The sequence below is a fragment of the Grus americana genome, chromosome 10 (genome assembly GCF_028858705.1).
Source record: "Grus americana isolate bGruAme1 chromosome 10, bGruAme1.mat, whole genome shotgun sequence".
NCBI lineage: Eukaryota > Metazoa > Chordata > Aves > Gruiformes > Gruidae > Grus > Grus americana.
The window spans coordinates 10,585,854-10,602,682 of record NC_072861.1 but is presented as its reverse complement, the minus strand read 5'-3'; the positions used below and the strand labels follow the sequence as shown (position 1 = coordinate 10,602,682).

Here is a 16,829-nt window from a genome sequence, read left to right as displayed (position 1 = left end):
GTCACCCCATGAGCGAGCTGGAATTAAACCCTGGGGTTATTTCTCTCAGAGCTGTTGCCCTAACTCGATGGCCGAGGCCTGAGGAGGTTCCCCCCGCCCAAACGGGGGGCGCGTAGGGGCCTCGGCGAGGACCCCCGCCGCCGGAGCCAGGCCTGCCCCCGCTCCTGCCCTGGCCACCCCCAACACAACGCCTGCAGGGACGAGGTGTGACACCCCCCCACCGTGGGGTGCGGGCGTGGGGACCGTGCCCGAAGCCCCGCACCCCCGCTCCGCAGCCGCCTGCGGCGAGCCCCGAAAGTGAGCGGGCTGCACACGCTGCCTTTCCGCTGCCAGCCTCTCGCCCAGGCACCGCGGTACGTCGCGGTCCCTCGTGGGGTGCTCAAGGGGGAACGTGCCCTGGAAGCCCGCTGTGGGGGCTGCTGTCCGGGACTGGCCGTGGCCGTGTGCGTGTGCGTGTGTATGTGGCTGCGTGTGCACAGTCTGTGTGTGCGTGCGGTCGGTGAGCTAAAACCAGCCCCAGACGCCGGCCAGGCTCGCAGGAAACTTTTAAAATCACAACTGTCTGCTAAGCATGTTGCGTGTACGGCTCTAGAAGCGAGTGTCATGAGCTTTTCCCCCCTGTAAGTTCATAATTTCCACAGCGGGTTTATTAATTTCCTGCAATTAACACACACACACACGTAAGAATTCAGCGCCGTTGAGCCACGTCTCCGAAAGACATCCGTTACTCACCTCCGTTCATTTTCCCTGGGTGCACGATGCTCCCTCCTATTTTATTTTGGCTAAAAAATACATACAGATCCCGCACAGTTCCTACCTCTCCAATCACTCCCCCATCCCTACATGCTTCCACATCTCTCTGAATTTTTGTAATGATAACGTTAACAGTGTCTCCATTTCTTCCAGCGAGGGATAGATAAGGAAAGGTGTATCTGCGAAAGAAGAAAAAAATAGACCCGAAACCTAATTAATGATCTCAGGAAATGTTTAGGATAAAATAAACAAAATTATCGAGAGCATTTCGAGGCCGAAGTGAACGGCTGTGATTGTTTCCCAGGCCAACGCGAGGTGATGTCACGGATCTAATCGAAACGTTGTCAGCTTCTTCATTATCAATATCTGTATACAATTTACAGTTTAATTAAAAATATTTAATCTCCACGCGTTTAGTGATTAGTTACCAAAGCAAACATCATAGCTAATACAAGTTACTCCCTCGAGTTTGTAGGAATTTACGGCATGAAATTTTTCTTCAAGGAGCATAAAACCAAACCCCAAACAATTCGGAGAGTCCTGTGACACACCGGCCCCTGGCGGGGTTCAGCTGCTAACCTTAGGAAAGAGTGGCCGTAGATTCGCACCTCCCAGCCCTACATATGTCTTTTCTTTTTAAAATAATTTTCTCCGTTACTCTTTGGGGGGATCCCCACGACGAAGCGGCCCTGGTGCGCAAAAGCCGCCCGTGCGGACGGCCGCGCAGGACCGGCGGTGCTGCGGTTCCCCGACGGCGCCCGGGCCCGGCTCGGCTCGGCCGCAGGGTGCCCCGGGGCTCCCCGGTGGGCTCGTAGGGGCCTGGGGCTGGGAAGGAGAGGTCGGCACACCGACCCGCCGCCCCGGCTCCCGGACGTCGGGGATGCCTGGCCGTGGGCTCCCCTCGGCGCGGACCCCGGAACGGTTCCCCCCGCGGAACATCCCGCCCCGCCGGTGGAGGGGGGAGCGCCGGAGAGAGATCATTTCGGTGCGCTAATCAATTACTGCTTGTGCAGTCAAGTACCATATATTTAACAGAATAATCGTTACCGCCCTTAAGTCTTTATTTGATCAGCAGATACTCGGAGCGGACTTAAAACGCAACTTTGCTTGTTTGAATTGCGTTGCGTGTGTGTGCTTTTTAAATCCGAGATAATGACACCATGAAACGGCCGTAATCTCCCGCCTGACGCCAGCACACACCGCGCGGGCACCGGGGCCCGGACGGGGCGGCCCAGCCCGGGGCAGCGATCGCAATACGCCGGAGCGGACCGGACAGAGGGGTCTTTTTTAATTATTATTATTATTATTATTATTATTATTATCCTTTTAATTTTTTTATTTTTTAAATTTTATTTATTTAAAATTACGCGTGTGCGCGCTGCCGCCGTCCGCGCCCTCCCGTCCCTGCGCGTCTCTCCCGCGCCTCCTGCGCGGTGACAGCTTGCGGCACCCGGGTCCCCTCGCACGGGGGAGCGTGTCAAAGGTGACGCTCGAAGGCTCCCAAAGCCAACAGCTGCCGGGGGGGATTAACTTTTCCAGACTTTCCCCTGTCGAGCTTCTTGGAAACTTGCTTGGTGACAAAAACATATACATCTGTCGGGGGCAGGCAGAGAAAAGAGGGCTGCACCGGCCCGGGGCAGGCGGGGGAGGGCCCGGCTTTCAGGGGAAGCTGCGGCGCAGCGGGGGCTCGCTGCGGGTGCCTGCCCGAGGGGGGGGTCCCGGCTCCCTCCCCCCCCCCCCGCGCAGTCCTCGCCCCCGAACCCGGGCTTCTGCCCGAGGGGAGCCGCAAGCAGCCCGAGCGGCGGCAGCGCGGTGGCTGGGCTTGCTCCTAGCCCGCCAGGTAGCCCCCGCTGCCCGCCCAAGGGCGCGGGGCTTCCCGCTTTTCCCCTCTGCCCCCCGCCCCGGGGCGGGTGTCTGCCCGGGCTCGGGGACGCGGAGCAGGGAGCGGGGCACCGAGAGAGCCCCGCGGGCTGCAGGGCGCTGCCCTGGCCGAGCCGCCGCGATCCCTCTTTGCAGCCGCGCTCTCCCGCACCCCCCGGAGCAAACCGCAGCGCTTGTTAATGAAGGAACTTATGGAAGATTGCAAAACACCGTAAATAATTTAGCATTGTATTTCAGGAAAAAAAATAGCTTTCTTAAATCACCTCCTCAATATAACTTGCAGACTTACAGTATGGCCCTGGTAAGTCTAAATTTTTAAAGTAGCAATATTCAAAGAGACAGAGATGTCTGTATTAATTATTTATCCACTGGTGCCTTCCTTCGTTTCTAACTTATTATTAATTAGGCGCCTCTAGTCTTTCGCAGAGAGCTCCACAGAGCCAGTTGCAGCTTTAAATATGAATTAAAAGCAAATCCAAGCTACTGTAATGCGAAAATTATTCCGTGTCTTCTATGGCAGAGATGAATAGCTGCGCAGATCAATACTGTGAAGCTATGCTCCAAACGACAGGGTTATTGATAGCTTATATTAATGATGTTAATGATGGAAAAAGGAAAACAAGGAACCGACCAACTTATAAACTTTTTATCTGCTGAAACCCCGCAATCAAGCGGACAGGAGCATGAATTAAGGGGGCTGGAGATAATAAGGACATTATTTATGAAACCGGATAAATTACTTCTGATAGTTTGATGCGTTTGAACTCCACACTGCCGCCTCCTCGGAGGCAGGCTGGGACCGGCCCGGAGCTGCCCCCGCCGGGGAGCCCCCCCGGCCCCCGGAGGGGGTGCGTGTGATCCGCGCAAGACCCACGCAGTGATGGCCGCGACGGTCTGCACCCCTGTGCTTTAGGTCCTTTAGGATGCCCTGGGAAACCCACAGGAAAACACTCCGCGGCGTGCGAAGGACCCGCTCCTCGGGCACCCCACCATGAGCCCAGCCCGGCCGGCGGCCCGCGGGAACCTTCCCCGCGACACGGGCGGCCCCGCTACTCCGCCGGGGCAGACTTAGGGGTAACTAGCGGGAGGAGGGAGGGAGGGAGCGCAGCCCCGACCCGCGCTCCTCCTTCCCGGGGAGCGCACAGGGCCTGGAGCCGTCGCCCACGACGTGCCCCGGACACGCGGGGCCGGGCTGAGCCCTCCCGCCCGCGGAGCGTGTGTTTGCGGGGTAGTACCTGCCGTCGGGGCCCGGGCCGCGGCTGTCCCTGCTCTCCCGCCCGCAGCGCGCCGGCCCCGGGAGAGCCGCGGGGGCGCCTGCCCCCTGCGCTGCCCCTCGCCCCACGGACACGCCGTGGTACCCCTGAAACAAAACTCATCCGTGTGCCCTGCACCAGCCGCTGCTGCTGGACAACCCAGTATGTTTATTCAAACACACATACGTACGCGGGCGGTAACGCAAGGGAGATCAATAGCACTTTAGTGAACGCTATTAATCTGGTTTATTATTTAGGGAAAGGTGCTATTAAAAACCCCCGCCGGTTGCTCAGAGGTGATGCTCTGCCAGCGCCTCAGGAAGGGCACCTGCCCGCGCAGGCAGCACGTGGCCCTGAGTTATCAATTAGGGCAGGGACACATTTTAATCAGGCAGGGCTGCTCGCAGCGCCCTGAGTTTCTGAGCTGAGGTCTTTATTAATTACATGTATGAGCGAATATAGTCGCACACCTTTTTTTTTTCCTCCTTTTTTTTTCCTCCTCTTCTCCGAACGCCAGACCGAGGGCTCCATAAGCTGTTTCCCTTTCTAATTAATTCGTATTAGACTTTTTTTTCCGTGCAAGGCTCTCCTGTGCCTGTCAACGCGTTTTATAAAACTCTTTGTCTAGATGCTGTCTCAGATATGCACGGTCAAGCTCATAGATAAAATTATTTCGTGCTTTAAAAAGCTGCTGTCTTTAAGCAGTATTTTTTTAAAAATATTTTTGTAATTATTATTTTTAAAAACAGCTTCCGCCAGGAGAAAGTCGCACTTGTTTCCAAAAACAATTCACAACAGATAGTGTAGATATCACTTAATTCCTACAGAAATCAATGTGAAAATTAGATTTATTGGCTACTTACATTGTTAAAAATGACAAAGTGCTGCCTTTTATTTTCATAAAACACAGAAGACCGAAAATCATTTAATAAAGAATCCACCTAGTTTAATTTCACTCTAGGTCTCTTGCATCGAAACCAATTCTTCGAGCCTCTCCCTCATAAACTTGCCTTCCATTCGAGTATTAAGGACAAAAACAATATTCTCAAAGAGACTTAAAATAGTAGCATTTGTTTGGTGGCTGAAAAACCTTTCACGCTGTCAGCTGAAAGGGATCGTGTAAATGAAACAGAATCTGCTGTTTCAAGTCTTTTGGAATCCTCCATTAAGCCTAAAGGTTTGTTTGTTTGTTTCTTTTTTTTTCTTTTAAGCAAAACGCCTTTTTTTTTTTTTCATTTTTATTTTCTTTATTTAGCATCTTGGGAAATAAAGGGGAAAACAGGAAAAAGAGAGCGAGCGGACAGCCTGGCTTTCCAGCGCTCCCGAAGCGGGCGGGCAGCCGGCGTGCAGCGGCCGAGGCGGGGCCGAGGCCGGCGGCGCGGCCGTTTCGCCTCCCGCTACTTGTTGGGTTTCGCTGCGAGGGAACGAAATCGGCGGGCAGGGGCGGCCGCGCAGCCCCCCCGCCCCTGCCCCCGGGCAGCCTCCGCACGCCGCGGGCCCGGACCCAGCCCGGTGCGCCCCGTCGGGCCCGGCGCAAAGCAGGGGTGCGCTGCCTTCTCCTCCCCGCAGTTACTCCCCGCTTTTCGGCAGGGGAAGCGCGGAGGGAGGCGCTCCTGGCCCCGCCGGCGGGCACCACGGCAGCGGCCCCGGGCAGGAGCCGGGCCGGAGGGCAGGGAGCTGCGGGCAGGGGCCGGCGGGGCTCGGGCAGCGCCCGCCCGCACTTTCCGCTCCGCAGCCGCGCTGCACCGCGCCTCTCCGCTCCTAACGCCGCCGGGATTTGGGATTCGCGCCCCAACCGGAGAGAGCGTCGATAAAATTCTCCGTATCAAATGAGCAATCATTTGTTGTGGTTACGTGTTGGGTAATGAAAGATGTTAGCAGGATCAATAAAAATGAAAACACTTTTACTTACATCTTGAATTACTGTTTTAAGGGGCGAGCTGTGGTGATGCAACAAACCAGAGAAAGATCTACAACCATCAAATGTCTTCAAATGAAATAAAAATGAACGCGTGTCACCCCGGGCTCACCCCCGGTCCCCGCACGAAAGCGGTCCCTGCTCCCGCACCCACGTGAGGGCCGAGCGCGTCCCGACCGGCCGGGGGCCCGGGGCCGGCTCCGCTCGGCGCAGCCATCCCACCTCTGCGCTTTATTACTATTTCGAAAGGAAAACTCTGCTATCTTCGGGGGTGTCTAAAGGTCAAATAACAGGTCGTAGCCCGAGGCAAATGGGAATTTAAGAGACACGAGGAGCCAGTCAGCTCCGCAGCATCCTAAAAGCTTTCCCTTAGCTGTCGCTAAATAATAAAATATCTACTCATCCCCATCATTTATTCCTGCGTACAGCATCACGGCAGACACACGCTCAGGCATCCGTGCGACTGGTCTCTACAGCGCACGAACCTGCGGAGAAACCAGCCCGCGATCGATCCCCCCCGATCCGCAACAGCCGTGGTATCGCTGTTTATCCGAACCAGAATAAAAGCGGGGCCCTTATTAGCAGGAAATTATCGGGATCGATTTCGGGGACATTCACGGTGAATTTAGCCAGGAACAGCTCCAAACATGGAGGCTGGCAGAGCTCCGGGACCGCTCTCGCCTCGGACGCGCCGGCGGAGCGGCCGCGGACAGCGACACAGGGCTGGAGGGGCGAACGGCAAACGAGCCGGCTCCGCGCGGGGGGAGCGACCGCTGCTCCGCGGGCGCGGAGGCGCCGGACGAGGCTCGCTCCCTCCCCCTCCTGCGCGCACCCCGCTCCGCGGGCGCGGAGGAGGCTGCGGGAGCCGCACGGCATCCGCACGGACCCCGCTCCGCCGGCGGGGCCGCCGCCCGTCCGCCCGCCGCTGCGCGCCCGCGGCCGCTGCGCGCCCCGCCCCGCCCGCGCGGCCCTCCGCCCGCTCCGTGCCCCGCCGGGCACGCTTACCCCGCCGTCCGCCGCCGGGACGGGCATCCGATGCGGGCTCGGCTCCTAGATTTGCCCCCTAGGAGGAGAAAAATAAAAATGAAAAAAAAAAATCTATCTGCATAATTTCAAATGAGAACGAGAAGAAGAAAAAGAAGAAGAAAAAAAAGCAACCGCCACGGCTGCCACACCAGTCCCGTTAAAAAATAAAGCACCAAACCCTCACAAGGTGTAGGAGAGATCTTTTATTGGACCAACTTAAACGCAAGAATTTACAGCCAGAATTACATGTTCTTCATCAGCCCAACATGCACCAGAGGCAGAGGCACAGGCAGCAATTTGTGTATTCCCTGGGTCTGCAGGAGCTGAGATGGTTTTGGTGGAGGAAGGGGGTGGGAGAGAGGACAGACCCTCTTTCACCCCCAAAGAGCCTCAGTTTGTGGCTTAGGTAAAAATAAAAATAGGAAAAAGAAAAAAAAAACCACAACCAAAAATCTCTCCAGCGCCCCATTTTGCTCCATCTTTAAGTCCAGTCCAGGATCAATTCTCTCCCTTACATCCCCAGTCATAAACAAACAGCTTCCAGCTAAATCTTTTAAAGGTTAAAAGGAACAAAAATAGAAATAATAATCAAGGGGTTTTTTCTTCTCCTTCTGCTTGTTGGACAGCGCATTTTGGTCAGTCTAGCCTTGCATTTAGGGATGCTACTTGCATTTGAATAGCTGCCTGGCTGGTTATGGATCGGGAGGCTATGAGAGGAATCAGTATGCAAATTGTTTCAGTTACAATCGAAGGGTTCGATCTGGAGAAGGTGCCTGAGCGGAAGTCGCTGTCAGCCAGCGGTGCATTAGGCTGCCATTGCCTCCGCCGTCTGGGCCTGCTCTCGCTTTCCCTCGCCCTTTTTTATGCTTGTGTACAGGTTTCTCCGGCGGTAATTAAAACATACACACAAATCAGGGGCTGCTGCATATCACGTTGGTGCCTTTTGCAGGCTGCGGGCACGGGGAAAGGGGGAGTGGAGAGAATATATTGCCATGCTGCTGGGGTTATTATTATGCAGCAAGGGTGAGGCGATCAGTGAAATAAAACATTTATAAATGGTTTCGTGCTTACAGTAGGAGAGGTGGGCCGGGGGGGCCGCCCGGGCGCTGATCACACAGCGCAGGCTGCAAATCGATAACCCTTTCCTTGTAATCCCAGTAATTGTGGGAATCACGGCTCTCTGTTAAAGGGACAGCGGGCTGCAGCGGGGGGTGCAGGGGCTGCGCCTGGCGGCGGGCAGCACAGCCCTTGCCCGTGAAGGGCCCACCCCAGCCTCCCCAGCTTTGTCTGGAAGGAAGCCGGCAGGGCTGCGAGCAGGAGGCAGGGGCAGGCTCCGGCCCCACCACGAGCCATTTCCAGAGTCCCCTTTGTGACCACAGTAAGGCCCCTCCTGTCACCTGTGGCATCCTCCACCCAGGGCAAGACATGTCCAGCACCCCCGGCATGAGCTGCCAGCATGGGGGGGTGCAGAGAGAAGCCCCTGGGGGTGCAGGCAGGGGAAGGGGCCAGGCACAGCGCTGCCTCCCCTGCCCAGGCTCCCTGTGGCTGCCCCGTGTCCCCGCGGAGGCCCAGCAGCTCAGCCCGGCTCGTTGCCTCCCCCAGCTCTGGCACTGCCAGGAGCAGCAGGAGGCCCTGGCCGCTCTGTGCCGCTCAGGACTCCATGAATTCAGGGATGCTTTGTTGGGTGGCAGAGGGATGGGAAGGGCTGGCAGGGCACTGGGTCTGACTCGAGCCCTGCCCCAGTCTGGCCCCAGGGTACCCCTGGTGCAGGGAGCACCCCGTGCCCATCCCTGCCCGCTGCCCCATCTCCCCAGGTGTGCAGCTGCGGGGCCGTGGTGCCAGGCAGCCTCGGGGGCGGCCGGTGCGGGGAGTGCGTGGGTAGGAGCGCCGGGGGCGTGGGGCCCTGCTCCTGCCCTCTCCCTGCCGCTGACCATCTGTCATTCAATTAGGGCTAGGAGGCAGCTGAGGGGCTGGGGGGAGCGGGGCTGGGGGTCAGCGACCCTGCGCACAACGGCCTGCTGCCTCGCAGACGAGAAGAAGTTCAAATGTTAAATGCTCTCTGGCCCCGGCTCATCCAGGGCACTCGCCTTTGGAGGCAGCGGAGGGGTGAAGGGCATCAGTCATTAGCACTTAGATTTCAGCTCTGAGGCTGACCCTGCCTTCTGTTGGGGGATTTCGGCCTGAAAAGCCTTAACCCTTCCAGGGCAGCCCACACCCTCCCTGGCCCCCACGCGGGCAGCCCCAGGCTGGCACTGCCTGGCCAGGCTGCTCCTCGCAGATTCCCCCGTGGCCTGAGGCTGCCCCCCAGGCAGGTGGGTTTGGAGGAGAGGAGGGATCCCCGCAGCCCTGTCCCGCATCTGGCCCCTTCCCTGACGCCAGTGAAGGCGTAAGCCAGGGCAACAAGTCTCAGTACCAGCGGGGAGCTGCGCTGTGGAGCCATGATGGAGGCAGCAAGCCTGCCCTGCCCTGCCCACCCAAGGCTGCATCTCCCGTGGAGTGCCTAACACCCCCTCCCCTTCTTACAAACAGACCAGAACAAATTGATGAATTGAGCTTTCACTATGCTAATTTGGACATTATAAATATTTAACTATCAGCCCTAGCAGCCAGCCAGAGAGGGCTCCTCACTCCTTTACATGCCACTTAATCTAAAGTAAATGTTTGCCCCAGAAGTGGCTGGGGCAATTTGAACATCCCATTCCCTGTCCCTACCTCCCTCAGGGGAGCTGGATGGGTCTTGTCATGTTTGACTCATTTCTGAGAGCCTCCCTAATGGCCTCCTTGACTTGGGTGGGCTAAGAAGCTAAGCTGAGGCAGAGACACAGCACTGCTCCAGGTAGGAGGATGCTAACACCGTGCCCCAACTTGGAGAGGGTCTCTGGCCACATCACCCAACATCAGGGCTGCTTTGCCGGGAGCAGATTTCACATGTATTCAGAGAGGAAGAGATTCCCAATTTGGGATCAAGGCAGCAAAGAATGAGTTTCCACTCTCTTTCAATAGGAACTGGCTCCTCTGCCTCATGCAAGCCCACAACATTTATCATTTCAGTGCAACAGTACCTAGCAAGAGAACCTCATGGCCTTCATTTTGAGGACAGATTATATACCCCTCATGACATCAGCATTTGATACATTTGATAGATTTTCTTGCTTCATATACTTACCATTTGCTGCTGAATGGGAGTAGCTTTCTCTTTCAACATGGTAGCACATCACAAGTATTTGCTAATGACTGCAGAGCTTTGCTTTTCCTGAAGGGCTTGAGCAGCTTTTTGATACCCTTGGCCATAACAGCTTTACAAGGTATTCACCTTAGAGGCTGTAGAAGCAGAAGAAAATGTCACTCAGAGTGGTGCTGGGGTCTGTGGGGCTTCAAACAGCTCAGCTAGGGCTTGGTCTGGCAGTTTTAAAGAATTTGTGTGGCAGCTGTGCCACTTACCTGAAGCAGCAGGCCTTGGGAAGCTGCCTTTCTGGTTTTGAGCTCTGCTAATTTGTTAATGAGAAGCTTATGGTATCTGTTATTTGTTCTGACTCTGTCTCTCACCTGCTAGCAAAAAGTGAAGTTCTCCTCTAAGGAAGAGTGCCCTGTCATTTCGGTACCTGGCTCGGGCAGGCACCACGTGCCACCGCACAGCCAGGGCTCACAGCCCCGCACGACAACCCCCTGCCCGAGTGCAGAGTGCGCCGTGATAAGAGAAAGCTCATATTGTGCGAGGAGTGGAATAACTGTGGGTTGTCATTACCCGAGCACGCACAGGGACTTGACATCAATCCCTATGTTAAAATACACACAAGAACAGGAGACGATATCCTGGAATGATCCTGCAAATCTGGGTAACTTCCACCCTCATCCCTCAGTTATTTAGAAACACAGGCGATATCGGTGTATCTTTGTGCTCGCTCGCTCCCCCTTGCCCTGGACAAGCTGGCAGCAGCCTGGTAAGATCCCAGGGGAAAAGAGGATCCAGCCTGGGAAACTGCCCCGAGCTCAGGCAGCCAAAGGGGGGTGGATGCTGCACCGGAGACGTGAAGCACTAGTTACTTTGCTATAGGGTCTGATATTGGATTATCAGCAAAAGTTAATCCCAGTCACATGATAGATTTTACATTTGCTGTCATAAAATCTATCATTATTTAATAGGCATGGAAATCAAATTCTTCTCTGGACTATGAAGCAGGAATCTTTTAAAAATGTCTGTTTACCACAACAGACAACATATCGATCATTAGTTTTGAGACCTCACAGACAATTCAGAGATGTGTGTGAACACAAACTGGCAGCTAGCTTTGCTACATTCAGTCCAAAATCAAACCCCACCAAATGGCTGCACACCCAGCTTTCCAAGCAAGTAGATTTTAACTTCTTTACTTTAAAGACTACTGCTTTCTTAAAGACAAATAACAAGGAAATCATATGGCAGTGATGCTGCAGTTTGCAGGGATACTCACAGGTATACAGAGTGAGGAGATACACTCCTGCCTTTTGCCGCAGAAGAAAAGCCGCCTTCTGTGCGTGCAGCTGACCTGGTATTTACCACTGCGAACAGCCTCATTTATTCTGGCAGCACGAAGGGGCTGATCTTATCCTGACTTGAGTCAATGCAAATTGTTTCCCTGGTAGCAGGGGCACTGGGCTGGGTGGAAGGTGGGCCAGGTTGCTTTTTGGCTTTGCAAAGGCTACAGATACTGAGTGTTTCCATCCGTCGGTCTCCCCATTTCTGCTGCGGGATCCCTGGACAGGAGTTGTGGGATGAAATGGAAAGGAAAAGTTGCGATGCTGTTGCAGGACACATAGGAGTTGCAGCGGGTTACAGCACCATCCCGGCACCCAGGCTCCTCCAGTGGGTGATGAAGGGGTGCCCGTCCTTCCTGTGTGCCACGGTGAGGTAGTTTCAGTCATGAGAAAGAGCTTTCCTGGGTAAGGACTATTAACTGCAGGTGACTTGTGATTTGCACCAGATCTCCTGACGGAGACGCTAAGCCATTTCACATGGATTGCGATAGAACATTTGTAAACGTGTTTTTCCCAGTCCCCGATTGTGGACACCTCGGGACACTCCACAAGCTGCCACGGCTCCACAGTCCCCAGGCTGAGCTCCCTGTGCCCCTGCCAGCCAGCGGCACTGCTGTGACACCCTGGCACTGAGGAGAGCGGAGCGGGCGTGAGTGCTATCTCCCTCTAGCTTTAGAATTAGCACGGTCCTTAATCTGCGCATATTTTAAAGAGTGGGGATCCCATAAATCCTTTCACATCTGGGATCGCTTGTAATGGCCAGTGTCAGGAGTTTACGGAGAAGCTTTCCTAAGATCTAGTGCCCAGAATCAATAGCAGCTGCAATTCCAGGCAGGGGGATAGGCTGAATCCCGATTTGATTCTCAGGTGTTTTCAATTGTATTGCCAGCAAAAAATTATTGTTGTTAAGCGATTCTGCTGGTCTGCTTGTGCCTTTTGAAGTTGCCTTTATTTCTTTGAGCTCAGATTCCTTGAGATCCTCTTGCTGCTCCGTCCCCAAACCCGCATGTATCTAATAAAGCTGACAGCTTCCCAGCAGATGTCTCCATCTTCTCCATTTTCTCCTTTATTGAGGAGACAGACTTCACTGGAGAGTGCATCTTAGCGTGTGGGGCCAACGCAGGCTCTTCAGAGAGCTCCCAGAGGCCCAACTCATCTGCTCCAGCCATGGAGGAGCAAGCGGACATTGCCCGGCAAGGCAGGGTTTGAAACGCCCAGCAGCTCGCATTCCCTTTATTTTCCATTTTCCCGCTTCCCTCACGCAGTGCATCTGACAACATCAGCGCCTGTCTGCCTGGAAGCATGCAGGCTGCTCCGGGATGAATTTTTGGAGGTTTCAGCTACCCCACCTCACTGCGGGGACTGGCCCTCATTATTAACATTGCTCCCCTTTCTGTCCGTGCAGAGCACTGCCGGGGAGCACCAGGAAAATGGAGCCTGGAGAAAAGGGCTCTGCCAGGCAGCGTGCCTTTGGCCTGGGTCACAGTGTGCTGGCCGGGGTTGCTAGCCGGACTCTGCCCTCTCCGTGAAGCCCTTCCTCTGGGTCTGTGCTAAACCACAGGCAAGCTGGGGCCAGACTCCCCTGGCCGTCCCGGTTTGCTCTGAAGTACCTACATCTGAATTCCTTGTGAGTGGAAGAAACGAACATGGAAGTGATGGGCAGCATCTGTAATAGGAAATTGCTGTCTGCAGATGTGTGTGTGAAGGAAAGCCCGTGTCAGACAATGGTATCAAGGGATAAATTCCACAAGTGAGTGAATCCATCTGAGTGTAAGACACAGGTTATGCATTTTCCTCAAGAAGGAGCTGAACAGCTCCAAGGACATCAATCCACCTTATGAATGACATGGTTTCCCTAGCGTTGTCCATGCTTACTCAGTAGAAGACAAAAGGCAAATAAACGGATGTTTGGCTCATCTTGGACCAGGTTTTGAATCCTTACTCCCTTTGCACTTAGGTGGAGCTGTGCAGGGAGTTTTGCTTGAATGAGGAGCTTGATCGCGTTCTTTTGAAGAAGCAATGCGATAGTGACCAAGCTGAAACACCTTCTGGGAGTGCAGCCTTCTCTCCCGGCTTGCTCTGCCAGTGGGTAGTGTGCTGTGGGAGATGCTCCAGCTCTTTTAGAGCAAAGCTTTGCCCAGTGAGCGCAATGGAAAGCAGCTTGTTACCGCCTCTAAGTGTAGAAATTTCTCCTGCCTTTGCTCGCAACAAATGGAAATCTGATTGCTCCTTCTAATCTTCCCCTGTACACCTGGTGTTGCAGGGACCAGCGACAACCTGGCCCTGATAAAGACTTCAAGAGGGGACCTATTATCTATATCCCAGAAACACTCCAATCATGTGGGAATAGTTAAAGGTAAGAAAATATATAACAGGTCATCTGTCTTTCAGCTATAGTCAGCTCAGAGGTGGAAACAGATTGACACAGCTGGGTGCAGCCATCACACTGGAGCCTACAAACGCTGCTCAGCAGAGCTGCGGCAGGCACAGCGCACAGCCTGTGCGTTTCCCTTGAAAGCTGTTTGTCTGCAGGGGGTTTGGCCGCCAGCTTTTTGGAGAGTTTGGCCAAAGTTACCTTCTGCTGAGCCCACTCTGACAAGTCAGTGCGACCTAACACCGGGTTTGGTTCTCTGTCCTGCAGGCACGTGGGGTGACACGACCCGGCTGCACTGAGGCCAACGCGTGCTGGCAGAGCTGGCCGGTGCCTGTGGGCAAGGGCTCTTGGGCACCTCGGGCAACGCAGACCCTCCCTGCCACGGGGCCCTGACGCTGTGGAAAGCATCGTGCCGGGGAAGCAGCTGGATGCCTGAGAGGAGGGAGCCTTCATCTGTCCGCTGCTCTCTGGGTATTTGCTCGTACACGGTACTGTTGTGGGCAGAGCGTAACCCCTGGCCTCCAGTGCAGATGGTTGCATGAAAACAATTAATCTTTTGGAGAACAGCGAATGGAAACATTAATGCCTCGACCCCTAACACAGGTGAGCGTCACTGCCCGACGCAAAGGCTTGTGTGCGCAGGGGGCTTTTGCTGACTGCTAGCTTTCAGAGGTTCACGGGTTTGTAAGGACAGGCAGAGAAGGCTGGAGAAATGGATACAGGGAAGCAGGGAAGCACCGCGTTCGCCTTGGGCAAACACTGGGGCAGGAGCCCCAAGGAAAGCCAGGGAGTCCTGCTGGGTGCGGGCTGGCCGAGGGGCTGGGAGAGGCGGGCAGCAAATACCCCTTGCTCTGACTCCTGCTGCGGAAAAGGCAGCACGACACGGCTGTGTGCTCCTGGCAGATAACCTGGAAGCCATCTAACAAATACCCCAGCTTCACCTATTTGTTATCCCAGGGGGAATCAACCATCTGCAGTTTTGCTAGCTGTGCTGGACAGGAACGGGTAGTTCATTAGCAATTTATACGTTTGCTTTGCCTCCTAAAATGGATCCCCCCAGCAGCAGGGATGTGTCATTTCCCTGTTGAGATGCTCCTGTTTTCACAGTAGTGACTCCCAAGCAATCACTCTCAGTTTGAGCTGGAGTTACCGGTGTATGTAAATGACGTACATAAGCTGCAGGAGCAGGGTCATATAACCATTTTGTTAGGTTCTGCCCTGTCAGTCCTATTTCATGGATTCTGACAGAATATTAACATGTTTGCATATGTAAATGTGTTAAAGAGAGCATCAGCTGAGGGAATACATTAAACTCAGTCGTCCTTCCAAGTTGATTTAATCTGACAGCACCTCCATTAAAAAAATAAAAAGCATCAGTTTTCCCTTTGTGACTTGATGTACAGTAATTAGCTTGTTAGAGCAGGAAACACCTCCTTTCATAATTGATTTTGCACCCCTTTTACTTGGATATCTCTGACAAGCTGTTTCTAGTTCCCCAAGGACACCATCAGTACTACCCATGTGTTTGGAATTTCATGAATGTGAATAATGAATATAATTTATCCCTCCCACACTCCCATGCACGGATAATATATGTGGCCAATTTGTGAACTGGACCTCGCATCAGAAAGATTGGTGTCAAGTATTAATAGTGTAGGGACCAACTGTGCGCAGGAATTAGGGCACAGCTAAGCAGTGATTTTTTGGGCACTAGTGAGATGGGAACAGGTTGCACCATGTGTTTGTCCACTGGGGAGGAAAAAAATGGAGGAAGATTTTCTGAATGGCCATGTGTAGCTAAGTTAGCATGCCAAATTGGTTGCTTATTACAGCTGGCACAGTGCCTTAGTGGGCTAATGTGTTAATAATGTGTAATGTTTCTCTTAGGCAATGGCACCACTCTTCATTAGCGCTTCTCAAGCCCTGTCACTGTTGCTTAGCTCGACATTTTGTTTCTGATGTTGGAGTGAGGGTATTTGAAATCAGGATTTCAGATCTGCTAATACATGTCACACACTCTTTAAAAATGGATTTTAAAAGGGCCTCGATAATTTTATGGCTACTAATAACATTTGTAGCTATGTGAGCTAAGCTAATGATAAGAGTAATCAAATTTCATGTTTCACAGCATAAAATGAGCAACTGTAGGGGTCAGGAAGGTATTCACTCCCCGCGCTCCTCCCCTGGGAACCACCGTCTTTTCCAGTTGGTTCAGTAGATGAGCAGTGTTTGGGATGTGAAATAGCACAGCGCTGAAGGAAAGTTCAGGGTCTTGCACTGTGCAGAGCAAGGATCTTATTTATAAGCATAGGAATTCTGGTTTTGGTTGGCAAATGGAGTGAAACATTTGAACAATGCATTTGTTTCACACCCATTACCTCCCACATCGGCATCAAATACACAGGGCTGATTCTCCCCATTTTTGTGGCTGTTTGCTCAAGCCCCCTGAACCCGGACATATAAGCCTCATATTTCCGAGCGGCCCTGGCATGGCCTCGTAACTCACATCCTGATTTTTCAACCAATGAAGGCGCTCGCTTAGACTTTCCTCACATTTCTGTGTTTTCACTCACTGTATTAGCAAGTCTGTTCTGAGCATTTCTTTAACACTGAGAATAACTGCGAGAGGTGGCCGAGGGAGCCCGGAGCCATCAGCAAACATCGTCCTCAGCAGCCACTGCTGCAGGACCGCAGCAGGGACAAGCGTCGGTGCTGCCGCCGGTTTGGGAGCGAGGCCATGGGGTCGCCCACAGACGGGTGCAGGTGAGTCGACCGCCCCACGCCTGTAGCGTGGCTGTGGTTTGCTCCCGGTGTGCTTTGGCCAGGGCGCGCTCTGCCCGCAGCAGCTGTGCCCGCTCCCGGCATGCTGTGTTGCGTGGCCACACACCCCTCGGCAGCGTTCACCCGGCGCTGAACGGCAGGGCTAGAGGCGGGAGGCTGGGATTTGGCAAGGCAACAGCCTGTTTAACTGATGGCTGGTTCTGATAAAGACTTTCAGTCCTGTGTTTCGCCATATAGTGCCTAGAGCATTTTCTAGCACCCATACTTTTAGTGTGATGTGTTTTCTAAAGCCTTTTAGTGCATTGTACCAGTAATGTACTGATGAGTC

The 16,829-nt window shown here is 53.9% G+C and overlaps 1 long non-coding RNA gene across 1 annotated transcript in view; it reads right to left on the bottom strand.

Moving 5' to 3' along the window:
• Nucleotides 1-834: 834 nt before the first annotated feature.
• The window catches only part of LOC129211032 (uncharacterized), a 121,175-nt gene continuing 105,180 nt past the window's right edge, over nucleotides 835-16,829 (bottom strand). The window contains exons 4-6 of the long non-coding RNA XR_008578721.1: nucleotides 9,998-10,152; nucleotides 6,811-6,868; nucleotides 835-932 (exon numbers count right to left, since the gene is read on the bottom strand). This is a non-coding gene — a long non-coding RNA (uncharacterized LOC129211032). The remainder of the gene's footprint in view (nucleotides 933-6,810; nucleotides 6,869-9,997; nucleotides 10,153-16,829) is intronic.